This window comes from Diceros bicornis, chromosome 19 (genome assembly GCF_020826845.1).
Source record: "Diceros bicornis minor isolate mBicDic1 chromosome 19, mDicBic1.mat.cur, whole genome shotgun sequence".
Classification (NCBI taxonomy): Eukaryota; Metazoa; Chordata; class Mammalia; order Perissodactyla; family Rhinocerotidae; genus Diceros; species Diceros bicornis.
The window spans coordinates 29,949,391-29,957,398 of NC_080758.1; positions in this window are offsets into that span (position 1 = coordinate 29,949,391).

The window sequence follows — 8,008 nt, forward strand, 5'->3', positions numbered from 1 at the left end:
GAGACTGGGTGGGAGGTGGGCTCCTCTTTCACTTTTTGGCCTCCCCTGGTCCCTCATCATCATGTCACATCGTCCTCCTCTTGACCCCTAAGCTCCCATCATCTCCATTTCTCACAAGGTCCACATGGGGAAAAGATGCAAAACAGCCCCCTGGCCGGCAGGTACACAGCTCAGCTATGTCCTCTGGGCCTCGGTCTCCCACCTGCAACACAAGGTGGCTGGATTGTAATCCCAGAGAGCCTTCTGCCTGCTCTGAGTGTCTCTGTGGGCAAGACTCAGACTCACCTTCGAGTCCCAGCAGAAGGGTAGGCAGGAGGGATCCCAGTGCCTGCCCAGGTGTGGCAGTCATGGCAAGAGTTTCGTAGAGTCTCCGGTCCATGCCGGGCACCAACCCCTGGATGAGGCTCTACATGAGCCCAGGAGCACTGCCTGGTCTCCTGACAGCCTGGGGAGGGCCATGTGATTCCTGGCCACCCATCTCCCTCCAGACTTGGAGCAGTGGTTGGAGCCACAGTGAGAGAAGTGGTCACTGTGGCCCAAGCCTCCTTCCAAACCCCAAACCTTCAGGCCTGAGGTCTCCAGCCTGGGAGGTTTCTGTTGCCTTTGGGCTGGGTGCTGACTATCTCTGATGCCCCACAAGCCGTAGTGGGAAGGGCTGGGTTCCACTCACAGCACTGAGCCACAGAGCTCCCTCTGATGTGGTGAGCCTCCTCCATGCTGAACAGACGTGACGGAGAGCCTTCTCTGGCCCAGGCCCAGGGATGGCTTCTGGGACCACAGAGTGGATGGGATGTGGGCCAGGAAGGGTTGGTGAAGTGGGCCTGGACATGTACAACCAAATCAAAGGAAGAAAGAGCATAGACTTGGAAACCCAATCCCTGCCCCACCACTTTACTAGGCTCACACAGTGTCGGCCGGGGCTTCTCCTGTTGCCCAGAATTGTCTAGCAGGCTCTGAGTTGGGGGAAGATGAATGTTAAACACAGCAGCCATTGCCCTGGCCTCTCCCCTTGGTCCCTCTCCATCCCCTTACTCTGCTCGATTTGGCTTCCCGTGGCCAGCCCTGACCCATACACCTATTTCTTATGATCTGTTTCCCCGTGAAAAATGACTGGCTGTGAGGATTGCTGTTTTTCGCCCATTGCTGTAACCAGCACCCAGTGGCGTGGTGGGCACAGAGTAGGTACTGGGTAATAATGAATGAACATGTGGGGCCAGGTATGTTCTCAGGGCTGATAAAAAGCAGCAAAGTATGGCCTGTGCCCCCAGCCATCCCATCTCCCCCGTGCTCTGTACACTCAGCTAACTGTGGGGAGACTTGTGAGCCTGGTGGAGACTGCTATGGAATTTCTCCCCTCACAACCCCCACTGCTGCCTCAGCCAAGCAAGGCATCCGAGAAGGCAACTCCTAGAGATCGTGTTGTGTGCAGGAGGAGGAGGCCGGCTTCTCCTCCTCAGGTGTCTTCCAAGTCACACAGTGGACTTGCTGCCCTAAGCAGGAGAAAAAGGAACTGAAGAGAGACGACAGGGCAGAGGGATGGGGTGGCAGGGAGCAGCCTGAACTTCCCCCATGGAGAGTGGAAGGGGGCGAGGTCCTCGGCGAGCTCAGAGCATCCTGTCGATAGCCCACTCAAGATGGGTATAGAAGCACGAGATGGCAGCATGGACTCTATGGGCCAGAGCTACGGAGTTGGATCAGATCATACATGAGAGAACTGTGCAGCGGGCTCCCCCTACAACAAACACACACAGCATGTGCACACACACATGCACGCACACGTATACGCACTCTGGGCCTGCCAGAGGATCCACGCCCGTGACCTAATTCAGGGAAAGGAGGGGGAACAGAAGAACGCTTCGCCTCCAGCCCTTCCAGATCCCTCAGCAGAGACTTGTGGGCAGTGCTGGCTGTGGTGAGGGAAGCAGGATGTGATGTTGACACTACACTGGACATCATGTTGAGCTTGGGAACCAGCCTGGTTTGGACTGGGCTTTAAACAGGGCCTGACACAGAATAGCTTTTTCAGAAAAGTTTGATATAAAATGATTCATCCATGGTCCCTTCTGCAAGTGTCCAGAAACGTGGGCTCTGCCTAAGTGACCAGAGAGAGGCAGGAAGGAGAAATTTGACAGAGCCGAGGTGAAATCAGCGCTCAGAGACCAACAAAACCAGTTCAGGTTGGCCCCCTGCAAAGTGCAGACAGTTCAATGAATCGGTCACACCAGCAACCAGACATTGTCAAGCCCGAGCCACAGTTTCCCCATCTGTCACAACAGGCTAGTGACATCTGCCTGTGACCGGGTCTTGTGCATATGAAGTCTAAAGTCCTGAGCATAAAACAGGAGCTAAATAAATGTGAGTTTCCACCCTAAGAAATGTGACCTGCCCCCATACCCTTCACGTTGCTTCCACCTATTAACTCCTCCCACACCCTTCTGCTCTTAGCTCAGCTCTGTCCATAGCAACACAGTGTGAGCCACATAGGGAGATTTAGATTTTCTAGTGTCCACGTTGAAAAAGCAAAAAGAAAAAGGTGAAGTTAATTTTAACCAATATATTTTATTTAACCCAATACCTGAAATCATATCATTTCAACATGTAAACAACACAGAAAATCTTGTGATATTTTACATTATTTTTTCCTTTAGTCTTGGAAATGTTCAACAAACTGAAGTATAGTCCTGCCAAAACAATAAAGTTGTGTTTAACAAAAAATATATATCTATGTTACACTGCTTCAGTTTTTAAATTTCAATTTCAATTAATTAAGATTAAATACAATTAAAAATTTAGTTCCTCTGTGGCACAAGCCACATTTCAAGTGCTTAATAACCACGTGTGGCCAGTGGCTTCCATATTGGACAGTGCAGTCTTGGGTGAAAGTTGCTCCCCCAGGAAAGCCTTCCCTCCCCTTATGCCCCCAAAGGTTTAGGTACTTCTCACGCATAGCATGTATCACAGCCATATTTAATTTTTAATTTGCAATTACAGTCATGTGTCACTTAATGATGGGGATACGTTCTGAGAAATGCATCATTAGGCGCTTTCATCATTGTGTGAACATCCTCGAGTATCCTTACCCAAATCTAGGTGGTATAGCCTACTACACACCTAGGCTATATGGTACAGCCTATTGGTCCGAGGCTACAAACTTGTATAGCATGTTACTGTACTGAATATTGTAGGCAATTGTAACACAATGGTATTTGTGTCTCTAAACATATCTAAACACAGAAAAGGTACAGTAAAAATATGGTATAAAAGATAAAAAATGGTACACCTATATAGTGCACTTACCGTGAACGGAGCCTGCAGGACAGAAGTTGCTCTGGGTGAGTGAGTGAGTGATGGTGAGTGAATGAGAAGGCCTAGGACATTACTCTACACTACCTCAGACTTTATAAACACTGCACGCTAGGCTACACTAAATCTATAAAAAAATATTTTTCTTTCTTCAATAATTAACCTTACCTTACTGTAACATTTTTACTTTATACTTTTTAATTTTTTTAAATTTTTGACTCTTTAGTATTAACACTTAGCTTAAAATGCAAACACATTGTACAGTTGTACAAAAATATTTTCTTTATATCCTTATTCTATAAGCTTTTTTCTATTAAAATTTTTTTTTTACTTTTAAGTTTTTTTATTTTTTTACTTTTTAAACTTTTTTATTAAACCAAAAACATACACACATTAGCCTAGGCCTACACAGGGTCAGGATATCAACATCACTATCTTCTAACTCCACATCTTGTCCCACTGGAAGACCTTCAGGGGCAACAACACGCATGGAGCTGCCATCTCCTACGACAACAATGCCTTCTTCTGGAATACCTCCTGAAGGTCCTCCTGAGGCTCTCCTTGAGGAGGTGTCACTCTTTCCAGAAATATGTCCATGGTGGTTTGTTTGATTTCTTTTTTTCATCACAGATTTTCTTTTAAGCAGATAATGCACCATGAACATTCCTCTCTATTAATGAAAACCTTTCATTGTTGGGGTCCATGTTTTCAAATGTTTTAAGGAGCTTGTTGAGGTCTGCAAAAGCTTCTTCTAAACTCTTCACTGTGAATTATCTTGGGGGTTCTTCTTTTTCTTCTGCAGTTTCCTCTTCTTCAGCTATGCATTCTCGTTCCAGTTCCAACTCCCCATTAGTCAATTCTTCAGGAACCACCTCTAGGAGCTCCTCAATGTCATCCTCATCCCTCAATGTCATCCTCATCCACACCCCAGTTAAAAATGTTTGCCTTCTCAACTACAGCCTTGTTGATTTTTGCAACCTCCTCATCTTGGTAAATCCTTTGAAGTCGTGGACTAACCTCATGAGTATCTTCTTCCAGATGCCATTCATACGCTCCTTAGCGACATCACCCCAAGCCCAAGCAGGTTCTTGATGCAGTCATAGATGTTGTAATCCTTACAGGATTGCATCAGTGTCTTCCTCAGTTGCAGCAATAGCCTGGGCAAAGGTCCTCCTCAGGTAGTAGGCTTAAAAGTTGCTATAACTCCTTGATCCATTGGTTGGATCACAGAGGTGGTGTTTGGAGGGAGAATCACCACTTTGATATTGGGATGAAAATCACCAATAAAAGGAAGTTGCCCAGGAGCATTATCAACAATAAGCAAAATCTTGAAAGGTATGCTATTCTCCAAACAGTATTTCTCCATTTCACTGATAGCAATTCAGGAGGGCATCTTGGAAGAGGAGCTGGGTCATCCATGACTTCTTACTGCTCCTGTAGTACAGTTACACTGGCGTTGTGTGTTTACTGATATGCTTGAAGGCCCTGGGGTTGTCAGAGTGCCAGATCATAAAGGGTGTCAGTTTGTAGCCTGCAGTGTGGCCCCCAAGTGAGACTGTTATCCTGTCCTTAAAAGCTTTGAACCCTGGCATTGACTTGTCCTCCCTATGGATGAAAGTCCTTTCGGTCATCCCTTCCCAGAATAGGGAAGTTTCATCCATATTGATTATTTGCTCTGGCAAGTAATTTTCTCCACAATCAGGCTTATCTGGAATTTTCAAAAATTCTTCAGCTACCTTCACATCAGCACTCACAGACTCACCACTCACATTACATCATGAATAATGATTCTTCAATCATTTAAACCACCCAGAGCTAGCAGTAAATTCAACATCATAGTTGGTTCCAGCTTTTTCCTTCAACATCACAAACATTTGCTTTGTCTGTGATTGTCACTGTGCTGAGAGGGATACGTTTCTGTGATTGGTCTTCAACCCAGGTCATTAGATGTTTCTCCATGTTTGATATAGACCATTCTCGAATTGTTGTTAGTCTCACCGCCTGCAATGAAGCAGATCCTTTAACAGCTTCCATCACTTTGTTCTTGTCCTTGAAGATTGTAGCTATGGTGGAATGGGACGTGTTTGACTGGCGAGCAATAACCATCACTGATTTTCCACTTCGTCATTCTTAATCACTTTGATTTTGTTTCCGGGTCAATCATCAATGTGGCCTCTTACTGGCAACAATAGCAGTGGATTTCCTACTCTTAGGGGCCATAATGAGCAAAAGAAAGAAAAAACTCACAAAAGAAAATGATGCAATCAAAAGACGTGGTAAATTTGAGACGTATGAGGCTGCTGGCAACGTAACACCGCACACTGTTTTATAGGAAACTTTTTTTATAAGTAGGATAAGTACACTCTAAAAGAATGACAAAAGTATAGCATAGTAAATACATAAACCAGTAACATAGTCATTTATTATCATTATCAAGTATTATGTACTGTACATAATTGTATGTGCTGTATATTTTTACACAGCTGGCAGTGCAGTAGGTTTGTTTTCACCAGCATCACCACAAACATGTGAGTTATGTGTTGTACTACGTTGTTACTACGGCTACGATGTCACTAGGCGATAGGAGCTTTTCAGCTCCGTTATAATCTTATGGGACCACCATATATGGACCACCATCATACATGCTGTCCATCACTGATGGAAGCATCATTATGCAGTGCATGACTGTGGCTGCAATAGCACTCTTCCCCTCATTAGACTGTAAGCTCTGCGAGGGCAAGTACCGTGTTCTCATTCAGTACTGTAAGTGCTGGGAGCGTAGTAGGTGCTCAGTGAATGTTTGTTGGATGGATGGATGGGTGCTTGGATAAATAAATGAGAGGGTTTGTGCTATGGGAGTAAAGAAAAGGAGGAAGCACTACCAATGAGAAAGCAGAGGAGACTCCCTGGAGGTGGTGACTTTCCCTTCAAGGGCCCCTGCATTTGCCCTTCAGCTTCAGTCACCCCATCTGCAGGGAAGGAGGAGACTGGTCACACCAGGGTGGGGCTACAGGGGCTGGGTAGACATGGGCAGCCTGCTCTGTGAGGCTGGAAGGCTTGGGGAGAAGTGGGGAGATTGGAGTCCTCTTGGGTGGGTCTGAGGAGGGCCCAGGTGCCCACAGGCTCCCTCAGGCTGGGCCCCATGCACACTGGGTGAGGCTCATCTCCTGGGTGCAGCCAAGCCAGTCTTCTTCCTGAGTCCAGCGCCAGCAGGAAGTGGGTCTTACCTAATCTGTAAGCCCCACCTCCTATAGGGTCTGGGGCCCCAAGAGCCCTCATCATGAATATGGGCCCCAGTCCTGGCGTCAGAGGCTGAAGGAAGAGAGAGGGACAGAGAAAACCTAGCTCCTCAGAAAAAGGACATCGATGGTCCCTAAAATCCAACCCTTTGCTGCAGGGACCCATTATCTTTCACCATCACCCCATCATCTTAGATAGGCTTACCCCAGTTTAGACAGGCCACTCCTGTCACTCTGCTGCTCCCCAAACAAAGATCCATCTCTCCCCAAGTTGATGACAAAACTCGTTGAGGGCAGAGACCCTTTCACGTCCACTTGCTCCCTGTCTGAGTCCTCAGAGCCCAGCACATTGCCTGACACACAGTAGCCTCTGAACTCATTTCCTCAATGTATTCATTTCATTATCAGTTTCTTCACTCCTACAACAGCTCTTGATAGAGCGCCAATTATGCGCCAGGCAGCAATCAAGACACTGAGCAACTGAGCAAGACTGGTTTCGACCCTCAAGGAAGCTACATTCCAGAGGGGAGGCTGGAAATAAAGAAAAATGTGCAATGTTATTTCAGGGAGGGTTAACTGGCATGAAGGAAAATAAAGGAGGCAGGGGAGAGAGAGTGCTGTGGTGCATTTGCGACAGGGTGCATAGGAAGACCTGTGAGGGAAGGGGCAGGTGAGCTGAGCCATGAATGAAGGGAGGAGGGAGCCACGGGGAGATCTGGGGGAAGAGTGCTCCAGAGAAGGAAGGCGGCACGCAGGGTAGGCGTGAGCTGGGGTGTCAGAGCACCAGCAAGGTCACTGTGTGGGAACAGAGGTGGGGGGGACATACAATCATGGGAGAAACCACAGGGCCTGGTCTTGTAGGCCATGGTAAAGAGGTTGAATTGTAATCTGTGTGCAACGCATCGGGGGATTGAGAGCAGAGGTGTGGCAGGATCCAATTTATAAATTAGTTAACTAACTCTGGTGGCTGTGGGGGAGTGGGTAGGAGGGTCAGGGAGGAAGCCAGGGGAGGAGAGGAAGCCTGAGGCCCCTGCAGCTGTGGACAGCTGGACACAGGGTCTGGATCTTGGGGTAGAGAGATGGGTCATGGGGAGGGGGAATAGACATTTGCAAATTGTCATCATGTGAACGGTTTCTCAAGACACCGCATAGGATGAGACCAACTCCAGAAGGAATGGAGAGGAAACAGAGGGAGGGTCCAGGGCTGTGATCTGGCTCTGCCACCAATTTGCAGGGTGACCTTGGGCCATCTCTGGGCCTCAGATTCTACAACTGGACATGGAGGGTTTGGGCCAGGAGATCTCCAAGGACCCACTTCCCCGAATATTCACGGGCCTGGTTTCCTCTCCTGCACTCGGGGGTCCCATGCCTCACTCACACGCGGCCGCTGAGCCTGCCTCCCAGGCACAGGGCCGGGGCCAGCATCATGGGTATCCGACCCTACAGCAGCCCGGGGCGCACACTCG